Genomic DNA, 18,514 nt, shown 5'->3' with positions numbered 1-18,514 from the left:
TACGGATTAAAACTAAAAGCAGTTATCTGAACCGGCCAATAACTAAAGTCTGCCTTCTGCAGGAAGCTGAGGGGCAGTGAAGATCGTTGGATACATTGGACATGAACATTGACATTAAATGATTTTCAGAGGACTAAAAGTTCACTTTGCATTTTGATTGATCTCTGTCTCCCACAAGGTGATTATGGTGGTCAATTATTACTATGAAATAATTTGGGGCCGGAATGTAGGAGCCATACATCAGGTTTGATTCTTATTATGAGCTTTCCTCCTTTTTTGCGCTATTGTGTATGTGCACACGCTTAGTGACGTCGCTGATTACTGTGGGTGTCACTGGGGTGTGGTAACTGTATTAGTGTGTGCGTGCATTAACTTGTGCGGGTTTGACCAGGTGTTGGGATGACGGCTGCAGGGTGAGCACGTGGAGAAACTTTCCTTTTGACCGTCACAGTTGGTATCTTCTATTACTGCACTGTCTGAGGTATCTTTGCACGGCTTATGAAATGCATCAATACAAGTAAGTGCTGTTTCTTGCTAAGTCCGTGAAATGGATCAATAAAGACATTCCATCAAGTGCAATGATTCAGCGTGACGCGTCTTCAGTGTAAAACCACATGTCTTAGCCTGCTGCGGCGTTTGGATTAGTTTTTAAGTTTTATACGCCGCAATACCTGATAAAAAGAAAACGTTTACAGTGTGCAATTCTGTTGGCTATTGGCGGTCTCCGCATGCAACATGAGCATGGCCATTCAGTGTGATACAGCAGTCTGTGTACTTTATGTTTGTATGTATGTTCCTTGTTGTGCTGAATCATTTAAACAGCAGATATTGCTTGTTTGTCCAAGACAAATGTCTTTCGGGATAATAAAAAATCCATCTTATCTTATCTTAAACCAGCAAAGCATGGCATGGATGATAACAATGTCATCTAGAGTCAGTGAGACTGACAGAAACAGATGCTATCAGGCTCTTTCTAGACGTTTAAAGTTGCAGAGCGGGGTCGCTTTGAGGTTTGTATGACTAATACTGGCAACACTAATCCGAGTTGTGGTGACACAGGTTTTGTTAGGTTGTCATCACTGTGACTTTTTACTCTGCATTATAGAAATCACTTGACAACCATTATAGCCAGGTGTCATTTTTTCCTTTGTCTTTTGTTCTTTGTCTGCTCGGACATATCATTGGTGACTAAACTATTCACTTATTCCATAAATATTTCATAAATATTTTGCTCTTGTGAGACCTGTCTTACATTAAATGTTCAGAACTATGTGAAATTGAATGCTCTTGAAGTGGAATCACTACTGTGTGCTATAATAGGCAGCAAAGCAAAGCTGCCTATTATAGACACTGTCATTGATTCACTGATTCTCATCCCCAGAAATCTATGTGTACAGCACAGGGGTCTAGAGCCTCACTTTGGGTCATCTGATATATTCAGACAGGGTCATTGGAGATGTCTAAGACTGATATAATGACATCTGGTTAATATTGTTTTCGGTATGTTGGAGCTTTACCTTTGAAAATAGGATACAAAAGTATGCCATATGCAAATATTCATGACAACTTGGCAATGCACCAATTGCTGGGGCCATGAGAATATCTTGATTTGTTAATGGGGTAGCGGGCCAGAAAAGGTTATTAACTAGTCTCTGAAGGCTGCAGAATGTGGACACTGTTTTAAATTAGCAGGGCTGTAAGAGAAGTGGGCTCACACAGCCCAGCCACACAAACAGAGTCAGACATCACACACAGACAGAGAAACAGACAGACACCCCCGCCCCACTTTACACACACACTGGCACGCACACACACACACACACACACACACACACACACACACACACACACACACACACACACACACACACACACACACACACACACACACGAAGGCCTCATTAAGGGAGAAATGTGGAGCAGTTGATCACTGGGAGTCCATGCAGATCTAAAGCATTATCGACCTAAAAATGGCACAGTCTGTCACTGCTCTGCCACGGCTATCGACACGCTGTCTGCAGCTGGATGGATGTCTGCTTCCTGACTGTAATGGGCTGCTCTGATATCTAGAGAAAAGCCTTTAGGAGATTGATTGGTGGTTTTAGCTGTCTGCCTGCTCAGCCATTCACAGCTTACAGATGAATCCCACAGGAAGTCGCAGGATCAGCCACTTGTTGTTCAACACCTTCTCCACAAACTCTGATCCCAGTAAGCCGCACCGGGGACATCTCCTCCACTGAGATTTTTCCACCGCTCTACAAGTCGGATTAAGTCCAAACTGTTGAACTGTTATTTTTATCTGAACTGAAAGTAAGTTCACAAGTTTATTTGTGGAAATAATAAGCATCATACGTTCTTTTAAAAAGACAAAAAAAAAACTGTATTTTTCCAATATTATGTGCTTGAGAAGTTTTACACTATTTGATATTCAGAGGTAATGCTGTACCAGTTCTTCCACTTGACACACATGATTATACTCAAATGTATCCTTCATCTGTGTTGCATGGCACATTTGATTGTGACAGATATATTTTTTTTATCTCTTCTACAATCTGAACATACTGTAGTGGTTAGAAATACCACTTTACTTGAGAGGACACAAAAGGGTAAGTCATCCTGAGATACTCATGAAGTAATGAGGGACTACTTAGTAATACCCATAATGTATCATTTTGCTTGGTGGTACACAAAAAGAGTAACTAATGATTATGGTCCTCATTCCAATTCACATATACTTATGAACAAACCATAACCAAATGATTGATTAATATTGTATCTTCCAGCCTATGCATTTTTTGCAATTATTAAAAAAACTCAAAATTCAACTGGCTTGTACAACATCCAATAGGAGAGGAATTTTATCAATGAATAAATAGAGAATGATTGGCTGTTGACTGTATCAACACAGTCCTCACCTGCAATAGGCTGAGAGAAACTTCATACAGAATTCACCACTGATTACATATAACACCTTCTATTTGGAGCAGATGGATCATAGCTGTTCTTAGCGTAGCTTGGCTCTCTCTTTAAAATGTCAGAGAAGAAGGGGATTATATTTATCTTTTTTTGGCTATGTAAATACATATCACGTTTTTGGAACTGTTAAGTTGAATCAAAATTAAAAAAAAAAAAGATCCTGGGATGTATCTGCTGGGACTCTAAAGATAACGAAATTTAAGTTGCTGAAAATATTGCTTTTGGCAAGAAAATGCATTTTTGTTCAAATGGATCAAGGAAACCCCTCCTACTGTTACTTTGTTGTATAAAGAGCTCTTTAATGTTTCACCACATGAGAGGATCACCACATGAGAGGATCACCACAGGATCACCTCTGCGCTCAAAAGTAATGACCAGCCATTTCTTTTCAAGATCATTTTTTGGGGCCTTTTCAGGCCTTTATTTCCACAGGACAGATGAAGACATGAAAGGGGAGAGAGGGGAATGACATGCAGCAAAAGGCCGCAGATCAGAGTCAAACCCGTGGCCGCTGCGTCAAGGAGTAAACGTCTATATATGTGCGCCTGCTCTACCAACTGAGCTATCCGTTCCATTTCTGAATATTTGGAAGCCACTCGTGTTAATCCTTAATGTCAAAGGGAGTTTCTGTCTTAACCTAGAAACCTCCAGGAGGGAGTAGGCCTACTGGTGCTGGACCCACTCACTTGGACTAAGTCTACTTCTACACTACTGTGTTTTGGTTTTAAAAACTAATATCTTTTGTTACTTTTACGTCTCGCATCCACACTACTCCGGCGCTTTCAAGCCCTTAAAATGGAGACATTTGGAAACACTGCTGCCCCTGCTTTAGTTAGTTAGCTTCTGCCAGACTTTATTTTACGCATAAACATGTACTTTAACTGTGTTCTCAATTTCACATTCCTTCTCATAAGAACATCATCAAGTAAGTTACCATAATCACCACATAACTTGAATTCAGTTCCACAAATAAACATAATTTTCAGAATCCATATGTTCTTTTTGACTTCATATCCAAATAAACTAACTAATAACTGCAACGTTACGCGTTACAAATAAGATTCCAGACGCACAAGCTGAATGCTAAGATATTAGCAGAATGCTGTTAATTCTATTAACAAAATAGTACAGCTGGCGGGAGACATTACACAATCAAAAGTTAACTCTGTACATGTTAACAGTATTTCAAACACACACTTGCTTAAACAGTATTAAACATGACAGGGCTTATGAAATAAAATCACATAGGAGCCTCAAAATAGGACAATATACCAGGCGTGACACACGTTCTGTAAGTGAAGCGAGCTTGCTCGGCTTTAGCTGTAGCATTCCGACCACGTTACTCTGTGTGCCTCTAAATAACTAATGGGCGCCTGCCTGGGTAGCTCACCTGGTAGAGCAGGCGCCCATATTCACCCTTTGCACGTGACATCACACTCTACTCGCGCGAAATTATGAACGCCATGACGGACGGCGGAAGAGCTATGCTGTAGACGGATGGCAAGCCAAACGTGTACGTCTTCGTGTTCGTTCGTGTTCGCTCATATAATAAAATGGTAATTTCTTGTTGTGCGGTGGGCTGTGCCAATAGACAGGGTAAAGCCAACATATCTTTTTATCGGATACCGTTTGATGGGGAGAGAAGGCAGCGATGGGTTGCTGCTATCAGCCGAAAGGACTGGCAGCCCTCCAAGTACTCCAGGATTTGCAGCGAGCATTTTTGACAAGGTAAGATTCATGCATTTCCCAGTTACTTACGTACTTCGTTTGTGTAATACCATACCGTCATCCATGTCCAGATGGAGACCCAGTCAAATTGTCATTTGTAACATGAGTAGCCTATGTAATGGGCAAGTACCAACTAGCGTGATAGGGCTGTGCAGTCTACCCATTCACAAACATAGCCTAATGTCAGGAATACACTGATCAGTGTCTCAAACAGTGTCATCTGTATAATTAGATTATTTTTACTTGAATGTTATTGTGATGTTACCGCTGCAGTGACACCATAAATGCCCCTTGTGAAGACATCTTAATTACTATGCTGTGTCTTACTGGTCAAATCTTAACATAGGCTACAGCAAATATAATCACAGATAAGAAGATGGCTAGATGTTACAATTATGTGTGGTTACTAATGATCATATACATTCCGTGATTTACTGCATGGATTAACGTGTGATAGATAATTAATGACATCAATTAGAAAGTTGCATTGGCACACCCAGTGAACAACGGTATGTGGGTAGCCACGACCAACCATGTCCTCTAAAAACATAGGCTACGTGTTATGTAAATCTTTACTTAAGTAAAGAATAGATGTTAATACAAAATAAACCCTAGATTGATGTCTTACCTTTGCCATTATGAGGTACCTACTCCCGCCGTGAGCGTAGCATTGCGTACCTGTTACCCAGCCATCTACAAAGAACTGGTAAGCATCCAGACTTTTAAAAACTTTGAGATCAGCACCAGTGTATGGGGATACCCCATTTACCACATAGTGTTACAGATCATGTGGACTGAAGTCGGGCAGACTCGGCAATTTAATGAGGTCTGTGAAAACGGAGGGAGGAAGAAGGTAAGGGTCGGTATCCAATCCTGCGATCTCCAACTTCTCCAAATACCGCTCTTTGTGAGCACCTACCAGATGTCCTACCTCGACTGATAACAGCATGACAACTTGTTGTTCAATAGAATAAGCCATAAAGAAGAATAGTATTATTATTATAGTTTATTTAGTGTTATTTATTTTAAACTGATTGAAACTAATGAAACTTTCCACTCGTCTACTACACTGTTTAGCTTGTGCTTCCGGTGATTCTGCCGTCCGTCATGGCGTCCTGACGTGGTCGTGGTCACGTGTTTGCAAAGGGTGAATATATATATATGTACATATGCCAACAAATATACATTATTAAACCACATAATGTTGGGCGTCACACTTTTTTAGCTTGGACGGGCACAAACAGAGACCTTTGGAAACAACGCAGTCTTATCAGGTAGATAGGCTCACATACCTTTCAGTAACAGTTTCACCTGGTCGAATGTCCAAGCAAATAAATCAGTGGTCTAACTTTTTGCTATTGTTGTTGCATTTGCAACTTATACTTACACCGGAACACACACCCAGTGTATGCGAATGGTCATATGATTGCATTGTCAGATGTGTTAATATGGACGGAGATTAGTTCTTCAACTGGAGCTAAAACTCTTGCTAAAACTCTGTGGACAGAGATCATTTTTGTCTTAAAACACCACTTAAAAAAAAATTTAAAAAAAATAAAACATTGTATTATAGATGTAACCTAAGGCTAGGTAAAAGGTGACACAGCCAATAGCGGAGGGTCCTGAACTATGGGGTCTTTATGTGAAAGAAACAGGGTGCGTTTTGTTCTCGTCTGGACTTTTTTTTTCTTTTGTTCTCTTTTTGTTGTAACTGTTTAATGTTGCTTATCTTCCTGTGTATTTATAATGAGATATACATTGTTCAGTTAGGAACACTCTCGTCATAGATTTAGCCATTTATTGCAACAAATGGAAATACAGTTATACTTGGGGATGAAGGCTCTGTTCTAATGATGCTCCCTGGATCAGCCAAGCAGCATGCTAAGATGAGACACAGGGAGACCCCCTGTACACAAGAGTAAGCCCAATCCAAGACATCAAAATTATTTCAGACATAGTTATGATGACACCCAAAACCGGGGTGGTGGCAGCCTTGGAGTAGCAGGAAGCAGAAAGGAATAGGGAGACATTTTAGTGGACCGCCTGATGTACAAATGGCTGTGATTGGTTGTGACTGGCTGGAATGATAATTCATTTAGTGGGTCTTTGACTTCCGTGTCCTGCATGAACTAACGTTTTTTAAGGTATGTTGTATGTCATGTCTGTGTCTTTTGAATGGACCTTGAGTCTGGAATAAAAAGTTGATGTTGATGATGATGATGATGATGATGATGATGATGATGATGATGATGATGATGATGATGATGATGACGATGATGATGATGATGATGATAACGCAATGCTTAATTTGTAGTTGGTGCATATTATTGCATTTGAAAAATGAATAAAAGAGTTTACGGAAAAAAGGTTTACAATAGAGTGTATGCTTGTCTCTGGGGTTATACATACATTCAAGTGTGCGTTGTGTTGATATAGAAAATACATTAAATAATGCAAGTGTGTTTGTGTATGTGTTGGGCTCCTAGAGTCAGTGGGAGCAGAGAGGCAGTTAATCAGCTACCTCTCTCTTCTCACAGTTTCTCTAAAGGGACGTGCCAAGAGGCAAACCGCTGAGAGTGAGAGACAGTATCTTGATTACATTTTTCATCAAAACAATAGGCTCTCTCCAAGACTAGCAGCCGGCAGCAGCCCAACCATATAATTGAGAAGATGTAATATTGTCAGGTAGAGAAACCTCTTTTCCTGAGGGTTAGAGAAGCAGACAACAGGAATAGGAGCATGAAAGGACCATTTTCAGGGACAAAGGACCTGGGCCTAATTATTGACCACGTTTATAAAAAGGGTTGCTATTTTGTGGCGACATAATAGTGAGATGAATAGGCGGATCAAACATGGACAGCTCTGTCTGAAAATGTGTCTCCACTTACTCATAAATAAAAGATTACTCAAATTTGGTAATTGGGAAAATGTATGACTCAGGGTCAGTAAAATCACAAATTTGGACTATTGTCTTACAGCGTGTGAAAAAGTGTGGTTGAAAGTAGGAGTGTAAGAATGGAAATACAGTAATTGTGGAGCTCTGTATATATAGATTCTTGACAACATGAACACCACGCAGAGTTTCAGCCTTTAGGGAAAGCAGGAAATGAGTGGATGGAGGCCTAAATTTGATTAATGGAAAATGATGCTGAAGGGATGGAAGCTCTCTTCTCCCAGACAGGGATGGCTGCCTGTCGGGATGAGTGACTCGCTGATCTCTCGTTTTCAAACAAATTAGAGTGAAAACAAGCACCGGTGGAGAGCAGCTTAAAGATGGTCTGTGAAATCAATATGCTATTAAAACCTGTCTTTGCCCGCCTCTGCCCCCTACTTGACCTAACTGACTGGCACAACCTGCTGTTTCCCGGAAAGCGCTGCACGCCCTGTCATTTCTGGCTCGCTGCAGGGCTGGCAGAAGCTGTTGCTTAGGTGTGTGTGAAACCACTGGCACACTCGCATGTTCTGCATCTGGCCAGTTGTTTTGGAACTAGATTATCACACAAAATGCAACGATAATTACATAAAGTTCCTGTCATTTTCTTTTCTCAGGACAAATTCCGTCTCTGGGTCATCACGACGGGCTGAAGTTTGTAATCTTCAGCCTGTCATTATCATTTGATGGCCTATAGTTCTTGTGGAGGATGACTACTTTGCACTGAGAACGTGGTCAAATGGAACACATGTACAAAATAAAAGTAGTAAAATACAAAAGAGTGTTTTTAATGCGCATTGTTCTGTTTTTATTTGATAAAAAAAGAAAAGACCTAAAGCTATAATTTAAGCCGATTGTTGTAATTATGTGACACATTTTACAGAAATGATTAGGAAGTAATTCATGGGGACAGAAATGTTGCTGCATAACAGGAATGACCCTTACAATACAGTAACTATACCTACAGTAAATATAAAGGAAGGAATGTGTCTATCTGTACTTCGCAGATCTCGTGAAACATTCATCTGATCTACTTCACACTTGGCGGGTGCATTGCTGGGGACCCAAGGACCTGTCATGTTGAATTTGGGGCTATTTGAACATGCACGTTCAATATAAATAAAGATCGAATTAACAGTACATCGCTCGGTTCAGCAGCGGGGGTGGGGATTCAGGGCTCTGGGGACTGACTCGTCTTCACATGGCTGTCTTCTGCGGTTTGCTGTTTGTGAGCAGGCGGTGAAAAAATAAAAATAACCTAATAACCTTACTAGAAGGATGGAGTCAACAAATGAAGTTGAAAAGAATATTAAAGCAGTTCATTAACAGCTCAGCCAACTGCACAGTCCCACTGCTGAGCTGGTGTCTGCATCAGCAGAACAAAGGAGCTCCAATTACTGATAAAATTACATTCATCGTCTTTTTGGTATCTCCTGTAATACAGCAAACACATAATCCACCAAACAGCACTTGTTAAAGAAGGCTATTAATTTAATTCTATACAGGTATTTGCCCCTCTGCTCACCAGACATCACCGCGTATGTCATTAATGTGAAAGTGGACAGAAAGGAAAAGCAGTGTGGCGAGAGTAACATTCTCTTCACACACATCACTTCGACACAACACAGCGCTTTCTACAGTTACTGTAGTATCATCCTGATTTTAGCAGCTTTTCCCTCATACCTTTTTCAAACAACTATCTGAATTTATTATAATTTTGTTGGTTTTTGTTTTGGAGCACTCTCACAGTCTGCTACATTATAACCGCAGTGATTATGTGGAAGCAAGCTACTTATAAGCTTTTTTTTGTTTTGAACAGGCACTGCACTTGTAGTATTATTTGTAAGAAAGAAAAGGAAACATCCTGGATTGGTTGCACAGGTAGACTGGCATTTTACAGAGTCAAATTCCCCCTGGATTGTATGTCTTTGGACTGGATTCAAATTAGTGTTTTGGCCACTACAAGGCAGCGTTACTACATTTGAATGTAACTGACTGGCTGTTCTGAGTACTCCGATAGTACAGACTGGCTGCTGGGTTACCAGAAGAAGGATTATACATGCATGTCTTATCTGACTCTGACAGAGCTCTTCTGACAGCCTCCAGTGCTCGCTCTCTGTCTCTGTCTGTGTGTGCCTTTTTCACATAGTAAACAGGTGTTACTAATAACATCAATGAAGGCTCCATTCTACCAATGTGTCCCGGTAAGCCATGACAGTGTGACTGTGAGCCAGCTTGCACAATACCAGGACCCTGAAACCAAAGCAGCTAAATGGATGTCATTCATCATTCATTTTATCATTTACACCTCTGTTATATATAACATTATAATGTTTAAACACTTCACCCTGCTTCATTGTGTCACAAATATGACACACATGTAAAAATGTCAGATATATCTCATTAATAAGTAACACCCATTTGTCAATCTTCAAATGTTAAAGCATTTCTAGTCTCGCATTGCATTTCTAGTCTTGCATTGCCAGACCTTCCTCCACAGTGCTGCAAAAGAGGGTCTGGCTAGTCCACACAGCATTCTTGGATGGGAGAAAAACGTGCTCTGGTTTCTTGGCATTTCTTTAAACCAATCACAATCTTGGGCGGTGCAAAGCGCCGAGCAGAGCCCCAGTGCCTCTGCAAAATAGCCTCGGGAAGGAACTTGTTTTGGTGGAACACGTGTACGTTCAAAAGTTGTTTTAGTCGTGCAACATAAAACTCCAATTGGACAGATAGTCTAGCTAGCTGTCTGGATTTACCCTGCAGAGATCTGAGGAGCAGTTTACCATGGTCCTCACAAATCCACCGGAGTTTAAAATGCCAACATAAAGAAAGCGGAAGGTGATGGACATCTGGCTGAATGAAGGACATCCGGCCGAATTTCCGGAGGCAACGGAGCAATCCCGGAAGTGGAACGTCGTGGATATAGACTAAAGCATTTCCAAAACTGCAAATATCCATCATGTCACTCAAAGGCCCTGCACACCTCCACACAATTCCTGATGGAATGATGAGGCCACTGTTCAGGTTGAAGGAGGGTGAAGCTAGACTAACACGTGCATGAGGTCACCATGACATGACTCTACATAACAACTGAGAGTTTAACTTGGCATAGCAGATAGAACACAGGTGTAATCAATAACATTACTTATGACTTTGTTCCATTTAAGTGACCCAATTAGCCATACCGCAGACTCATGCATGCACAATAGTCTAATAATAACTAAATAAATAAATTAGAGTAATTAGCCAACCTAAATGAAATGCGGCCATTATCAATGTATAAACCGCACATATTTTTTTTCTTAGAATGGCATGTCAAAATGTCTGCTGTGAAAAAAGGTCTATTACAATATCTTTCCTCACCCAATTAGGTCCAAAATAAAACAACAGGTAAGTTCAGAGGATGTCAATCAATAAGCCACTGTAAAAAAAGAAAAACACATTGGCTTTCAACAATTAGAGATAAACATGTAAAAAAATGTTCTTGTCACATTAAAAACAGTGTTATCATTAATGTTCCTGTGTTAATGTGTTTCTTACCAATTGACTACTGGGAACATAGCCATCAGTATTTCTTTTGTGATTAGGTTGTTTGAAGAAACAAGCCCGATCTCCCGTGTTAATGTTTGTAACAGCCTGTTGCTGCTGTTGGAATATTTCCTAAAATTCCTGCCTCTCTGTTCGTGTCTTTGTCCTCTGCCTTTCCCCTTGGATGTATTCCAAAAGATTTGACAAGAAAATTGTAAATACAGTGTATACGGTCCAAAAACACATCACACTTTAGATATACTCATTGCAAAGTGCTGATAAATGACTGTGCTTTTTTTATAAGATGTATGTATAATTCTTATCATGCTGAGGTACAGTTTACTATGCTCAGCCGGCCAGAAAAAGCGAATGCAACGTGAAGGTGAACTGTCCTCTATGCATAAAAATGAGAAAACTCTCTTTTATTATGGCATCTCATCTTAAAAACTGCCCCCTCTGACTTTCACAGTTTCCATATGTTATACAACAACCCAGATACTGAGGCCTTCAGCAGAGCAAAAATAGTAGTTCAATACACAGAAAAAAAAGACTGTAAGAGACCTACTTTAGACAACTTTCTAAGTTTTACAACATATGGTGACAGAAGATTTAAATTGTAATATTCACCTACATGAGATTATGTTCTAATCCTAAAATGATTCCCAGCCCTGTCCTTCGTCAGCATTATCCATAGGTAGATGATACGGTACATCATTCTCTGGCAGTCCCAAGTTCAATTAAGTGGTCATAACATAACATAAAAAGGGAAAGCAATTAAAGGGCCTCTTTCAATTAATAAGACTCAGTCTGTCCATAAGTGCAGCTGCATATATGACACACATTCAACCATCCCACAATACGCAGAAAGAGAAGTCATTACAATCTGACACGTTCCCTAGGAAACCGCTTCCCACTCCGCTGCAGGCTGGGATGAGCTTTATCAAAAAGCTTAGCTTTATCTCTTCCCTTTTCTTATATAAAAGAAATATAGATCATGTCCATCATCATCTACTGCGCTCTATGTCTCACAACATAACATATATCATATAACATTCAGAGGAAACGGGAAGAGAGACGTGTAAAGAGAGAGAAACAGAGACAGGAATAAAAAAAGAATTTTTCCATGCTTCAAAAGCACGCAGACCATATCCAAAATGATTTAAAATCACATTTCTCTTAAGCATTTATCTCCATTCGGTGAACTCTCGGTTGGTTGACTTCCAATTTAGAATGATTCAACACTCAAATGACGGATGGCAAGTTTGGCTTTGGATCTATACCACAGGAAAGGATGTGAGGAGATTCAATAGAGGGGCAGGAGAAAGCTAGGGACAAGACAGCTCATTAAGTTGATATTACAAGTGGGAACATGAAAAGTGATTGTATATTTAGAGAATAAAACATACAGCTTGCTTACTGACTGTGCTGCCTAACAACACAACTGTATATGATATATTAGTTACTTAGTATTTTTATGATATACAACAGCTCCTGCTTTCAGTGTACAGGATGAATAGAATGGATTGACTGAAGGGTATCCTGAGGCATTCAAATTGTTTAAATTCACCCGATCAGCTGATATCCCATGTGAGGGGGTCTGCTGTTATGTTTCGTATCTGTCAAGGCATAAAAAGTGTTCTAATGCCAGTTGACCAATGAGCTGCGTCTGTTGCTCCACAGAGCTCATACGGGCCTTATCTTTGATCAATGAGCAAAGAGCTGGATGCCCTCTGTGTGCTGGACATCTCTTCTATACCCACACAGGAAATGTTAATCACAAAGGCCCCAAACAGCCCTTCAACTAACTTCAGTTAGAATGACAAGAAGATAATGATATGAATCAAATCCCAAGTGCAGATTCAGAAACTGTGGAGTCACAAAAACCCACAGTTGCGTGCAGACACTGTGATGTCAACACGATCTTTCACTTCTATTGTGCGAATCAGGGCCATTTGGTGCCTGATTAGAATTCACGTGGTTCTCATAAGGGCCGTCTTAGTCAACTGACAAAGAAGGGAATATAATGAACATTTATCTTTGGCTGGAAAGGTACATCCATGCTGCTGCACAAATAAGCTTCTGCTGCCTCAATGTAGTTTAAGAAGCATACAGCCATGCCTCAAATGTGTTTTCAGAATTAAAAAAAATATATATAAGAGATGGTTTTCCAGAGCTTTTAAGAAATAGGCTATAAATGACTCTGAACTTGTAAATAGCTTTTATGGATGCTTAAATTGAGTCAGTAGTCCAGTCATGTACATGTTATTGATATAGCCCAATGTCACAAATCCACACAACTTTCTCTCCACAATGGAGACCTGTATGGAATTAGATTTGTGCCAATATATTCAGACAAAACTTCTTAAGCATTAAACAAGAATTACTAACCCTAACCTCTAACTTGGAAAGAGGATAGACTGTAGAAACACACAAGAGGCAAAGTTCAAGCACACTATTCACACAGATAGGAGGCACGAAACAAAAACAGAGGGAGAGAGAAAGAAGGACAACATGCACACAAGGGAGAGATGGAGACAAGAGGAAACAGGAGGCTGAATCTCCAGATCCAAACCAGCCAGGGGAGAGAGACGGGTCCCAGGATAGCCGATGGTTCAGCACAGTGAGTGAAAAGAAGACATGAGGAGAAAAAGAGAGAGAGGCACACAGCTGTGATTGTAGGACACAAAACAAACTCAGGAGTCTTCCCCCCACGTAAGTCGTTTGTTCGAACAGCAATTTTGACTTATATTTACATTTAGAGTGGCAGCACCTTCTAGTTGCCATAGTAATTACGATGGAAACCAAAGCAGGAAGTAAGGTTACGAAGTATATCAGAGCCAAATTGGTTGGGATGGTGGATGGGTCAAACAAACGGAATAAACGGGACAAATGAAAGTAACAGAACTACACATTATGCGTCATGTGCATAACTGTAAGTAACTTAACAAATGTACTGATTTGAACCCAACCTAAAAGTCCTACGCAGAAATGTATTTACATCTGGATTTGATTTCTCTGAAATACAGTGAGCAAGTCAGAAACCTTGGCATTGTTTTTGATAGTGTTCTCAATTTTGAAAATCACATCACCAATATCACCAAAACAGCATTTTATCACTCAAAAAATCAAAATTTCATTAGAGCATTCACATCTCAAACTAACTCTGAGAAACTGGTGCATGAATTCATCTCAAGCTGGATAGACTACTGGAATGCTTTACAATCAGTCGGACGCCTCCAACTTATTCAAAATGCAGCAGCCAGAGTCCTTACACGGACACGTAAATTTGAACACATTACTTATATCACTTCATTGGCTCACGGTACAATACAGAATCACTTTCAAAATCCTGCTAATAGTCTCTAAAGCACTTAGCGGTTTAGCTCCTCAGTACATCTCTGACTTGCTCAAGGTCATGAGACCTTCTAGCTCTACCCAGAATTAGATCCAGGTCCGGTGGGGGGGGCTTTCAGTTACTGTGGTCAGGCTCTCTGGAACAAGCTGCCTGATGTCCTGAGGTCCATCACAACTGTGTCCACATTCAAAAGCAAACTCAAAACTTTATTCTCTCAGGCATTTGTTTAAAGCTTAAGTGCGTAACTTTTTAATATTAATGAACGTCTGTTACATTCAAGCCATTGCCAAATGAGTTGCTACAAAGCTAATTAAGACTATCAGCTCCACACAACTCTCTCTGGATTTCTCATAATGGCTATGTTCAGAAGATTGGGGCATCCCGTGACTTTTGCTCACAGAGAGTCACTTTGTGGAGGAGGGGTGGGGGCGCGTGTGCAATCACAGAAGGCTTGTATCATGTGAACAACAGTTTTGTTAGAATTCCTCATGGGGGCGACAGAAACTATGCTCTATAGCTTTAATTACAGCGTTTGTAAATTTGTATGGTCACACTTGTATGTTTTTGTAGATTGTTATGTTGATGCTTATACTGTATTCTTATTTCTATCATGCCATTAGTACCTCTGTGCCTAACGTTCCAGCGATTATTTCTAGTGAAACTACTCTTGGTATTTGATCTTGCTTCTGTATTTCTGACCACTTTTATTATATTGATTTATTTTTAAATGTATATATATTATTCATCATTAGGCTACAGAATATTATATTCACCTGTGTGCAAGCAGGTAGGGTGTTAAGAGACAGCTGCCACCCTTTACAACATCCATATCCTCTGACTGGCACAAATGAGGTGCTGTCCCAGATGTTTATGTGGAAAATGTAAGGAATTATACATATTAAATTTTTTTGTGGTTATTCACCTCCATATCTCAATAAATACAAAGGAAAATAATACAGTTGGATTAAATTTAAAACCCATCTGTGATACTGGCGTAACAGACAGAGGAACTCAAATCCGAGACTTGACACAAACGGGTAAAGTCAAAAAGGGGGTTTACTTGACAAGGTGTCATCTACATGGATATTGAAATCACCTGAGAGTATTATGTTTCACCCAATTCTTCTAGAAATCCCTGTCTCACTTTAGGAGGATGATAAGACAAGTGCAGTCCAGTTTGTGAGCAATGATGATGTCATTGACAATGAAAGTCTTTTGGCTAGAGTTCTGACATTAAGCAGTGCAAGTTTTAGAGTGCTAAAAGAGGTATTAGCAGGGACAGAAATAGGAGGCTTGATGTTTAAGACAGCTATTAACTTTTAGATTTTCTTACTGGTTTGTTCTTGGATTTTGGTCAATTGTTGATTACTATTTCAATATGATGTGTTGTGTCAGTGTGGGATGTGGTGAGTCAGGAGCAGTGGCGGTTCTACACGGAGGCCTAGGGACATGTCCCTAGCCACCCTTGTGCCCCCAACCCGTGCTGACCAAATAAAAAAATTATGAATTTATTATGGTTTTACACATGAGCGCCAAAAGCGGAACTAATGTATGACGCAACGTTCTACATGGGTAAATTAGAGCGCCGCACCCAAACACTGTAACCTGCTGTCACTACCCGATGTGAGTCAAGTGCAGATGTGAGTTGCACATGCTCAGATTTAAACAGAGGTGTCAAGTAACAAAGTACTAATACTTTGTTACCAAACTTAAGTAGAAATTTTGGGTATCTATACTTTACTGGAGTAATTATTTTACAGCAGACTTTTTACTTCTACTCCTTACATTTTCCCGCAATTATCTGTACTTTTTAGTCCTTACATTTAAAAAATAGCCTCGTTACCAGGGCTGGACTGGCCATGTGGCATACCGGGCATTTTCCCGGTGGGCCGACGTACTTTTGGGCCGAATCGCCGATATAAATAAGCCTTTTTTTATTTTTTGGCCGGGCCAGCCCATAAAGTGGCCCATTGGTTAATTTTCTTTATTGGCACTGGCCTGACCCAATCAAATCCAAATCCATCAAATCCTTCCCAACTCCGGGCCGCAAATTTACGAATCCCACTATGGCCCACGCCTCCCGGCCCTGAGATACGAGCTGTAATAGTTCTGCTGGAAGTTTAGCATCCATGTTAAAATGGACAAACGACCACCAAAGCGCAAGGGAGGTGCAGAGAAATTACGGGAGAAAAAGATTAAGAATCTACAGGTGGATTCCTCAAAATTTGCCAAATTTTTGGACATCTTTGGGGCTGTAGTAGCTGCTTCAACATCAGCAATACCTGAAGCCGAGGAGGAGAGGTGGCTGGCTATACAGAGAAGCAGAAACAACATCATGACAGGGACGAAGCCGAGGAGGAGAGTGACCATGACAGGGCCAGGGGAGCGAGTGAGGAAAAGATGGAAGAGAGAGTAGATGACGATGTGGTAAGGAGTAGGCAAATTAACACAGACTCTCAGGAAGGAAGGGAGGCTGTGTGTGTGTGTGTGTGTGTGTGTGTGTGTGTGTGTGTGTGTGTGTGTGTGTGTGTGCGCGCGCGTGCGAGTGCGCGTGTGCGTGTGCGTGCACGTGTGTCACGTCATAACGATAACAAGCAGTTTGGCTGTAACATTAAAGTTAGTGGCTGTCAGGTAACCTAACTGTTTAAGCTTACATTGAAAATGCTAGCGGTTAGCCTGTTGGCTAGCTGAAAAGTCTGTGTGATCTATAAAATCAGTGTTGTTACAAGCATCAGTGTTCCTTGAATGGCTTAATTAGCTTCTCTTGTATTGGTGCTCTTTTCCAGGGCATATACTACTCTCAGCTTTATTGTAGCTTTTGGGAAGGGTTATAGGTATGGTTATTGTATTTAGCAGACACTTGTGTCCAAAGTGACAAAATATGAATCTTACAATAGTTAAAATTAACAGTAAACTGTTTTTAAAGTTGCTAAGCCAATATTAAGCAAAATAGTAATAATAACAATAATGTCAATACAATATAAAATATCCATAATAAAAAATTATAAAAATACCATAAATATAGAAATCATAAATCTAAGAATGAATGAATTATTTAAGTGTAAGATCAACAGATAAGTCTTAAGACCCCTCTTGAAGGATCCAAAACGATCACATGAACGCTGAACACTAGGTAACTCATATCATAGAATGCACGCATATTTTAAGAGGACTGTCTGCAGGGAATGTTTCTGACCAATCACGGTGGGTGTTGGCCGCCTGGGCCAAAAATGCCAGGGCCAATTTTTGTACCAGTCCAGCCCTGCTCGTTACTCCTATTTCAGTTTGGCTTGTTTTCATTCCGGCTTGTCATTGTTAAAAAAAACACACACACAAAAGAGTGAATTTGATTGTGGTTGGATGAGAAGTATAAACATATACCTTAACGACCGTTATCTACCAGACCGAATAACAACGCGGATTTCGGTGCCTTATTAAGCTGCCACTTAAATGCCTGCGCTTCTCTCTGATGCTCCAAAAACGGACATTAGAGGGAATTGAAACATCGCCGCACGGGACGCTAGTTAACGCTACACTCGACAGCAGGTAACGTTAGCCCACCGTTAGCTAGCAGCTGGAGTAAACACGGTTAAAATGCTGACAGCTAAACGGTGTAAAAGTGTGTCTGTATTTCACTGGAGAGGATTCTAACACCAGACTGTAGCTGCCATTGTCTGAAAAACACAGAAAAGATGTGTCACCTTTTTCAGCCCTTCTGAGTTTGCACATATGATTTTAATATAACATTATTATAGTCATTATGGACTTTAGAAAAATGTTTTTTTGTGGAGGTGGGGTAGTGCACTATAGGCCCCTGTGGGGTGGGCTAAGCTTTTGTCCTTAATGGCATTTTTTCCCCCTTACATTACTTTTACTTTTATACTTTAAGTAGTTTTGAAACCAGTACTTTTACACTTTTGTAAAAAGCTTGAGTTGATACTTCAACTTCTACAGAAGTCTTTTCAAACCCTAGTATCTATACTTCTACTTGAGTG

The sequence above is a fragment of the Perca flavescens genome, chromosome 6 (assembly GCF_004354835.1).
Source record: "Perca flavescens isolate YP-PL-M2 chromosome 6, PFLA_1.0, whole genome shotgun sequence".
NCBI lineage: Eukaryota > Metazoa > Chordata > Actinopteri > Perciformes > Percidae > Perca > Perca flavescens.
The sequence above is the reverse complement of the archived record's forward strand: the minus strand, read 5'-3'. Positions refer to the sequence as shown.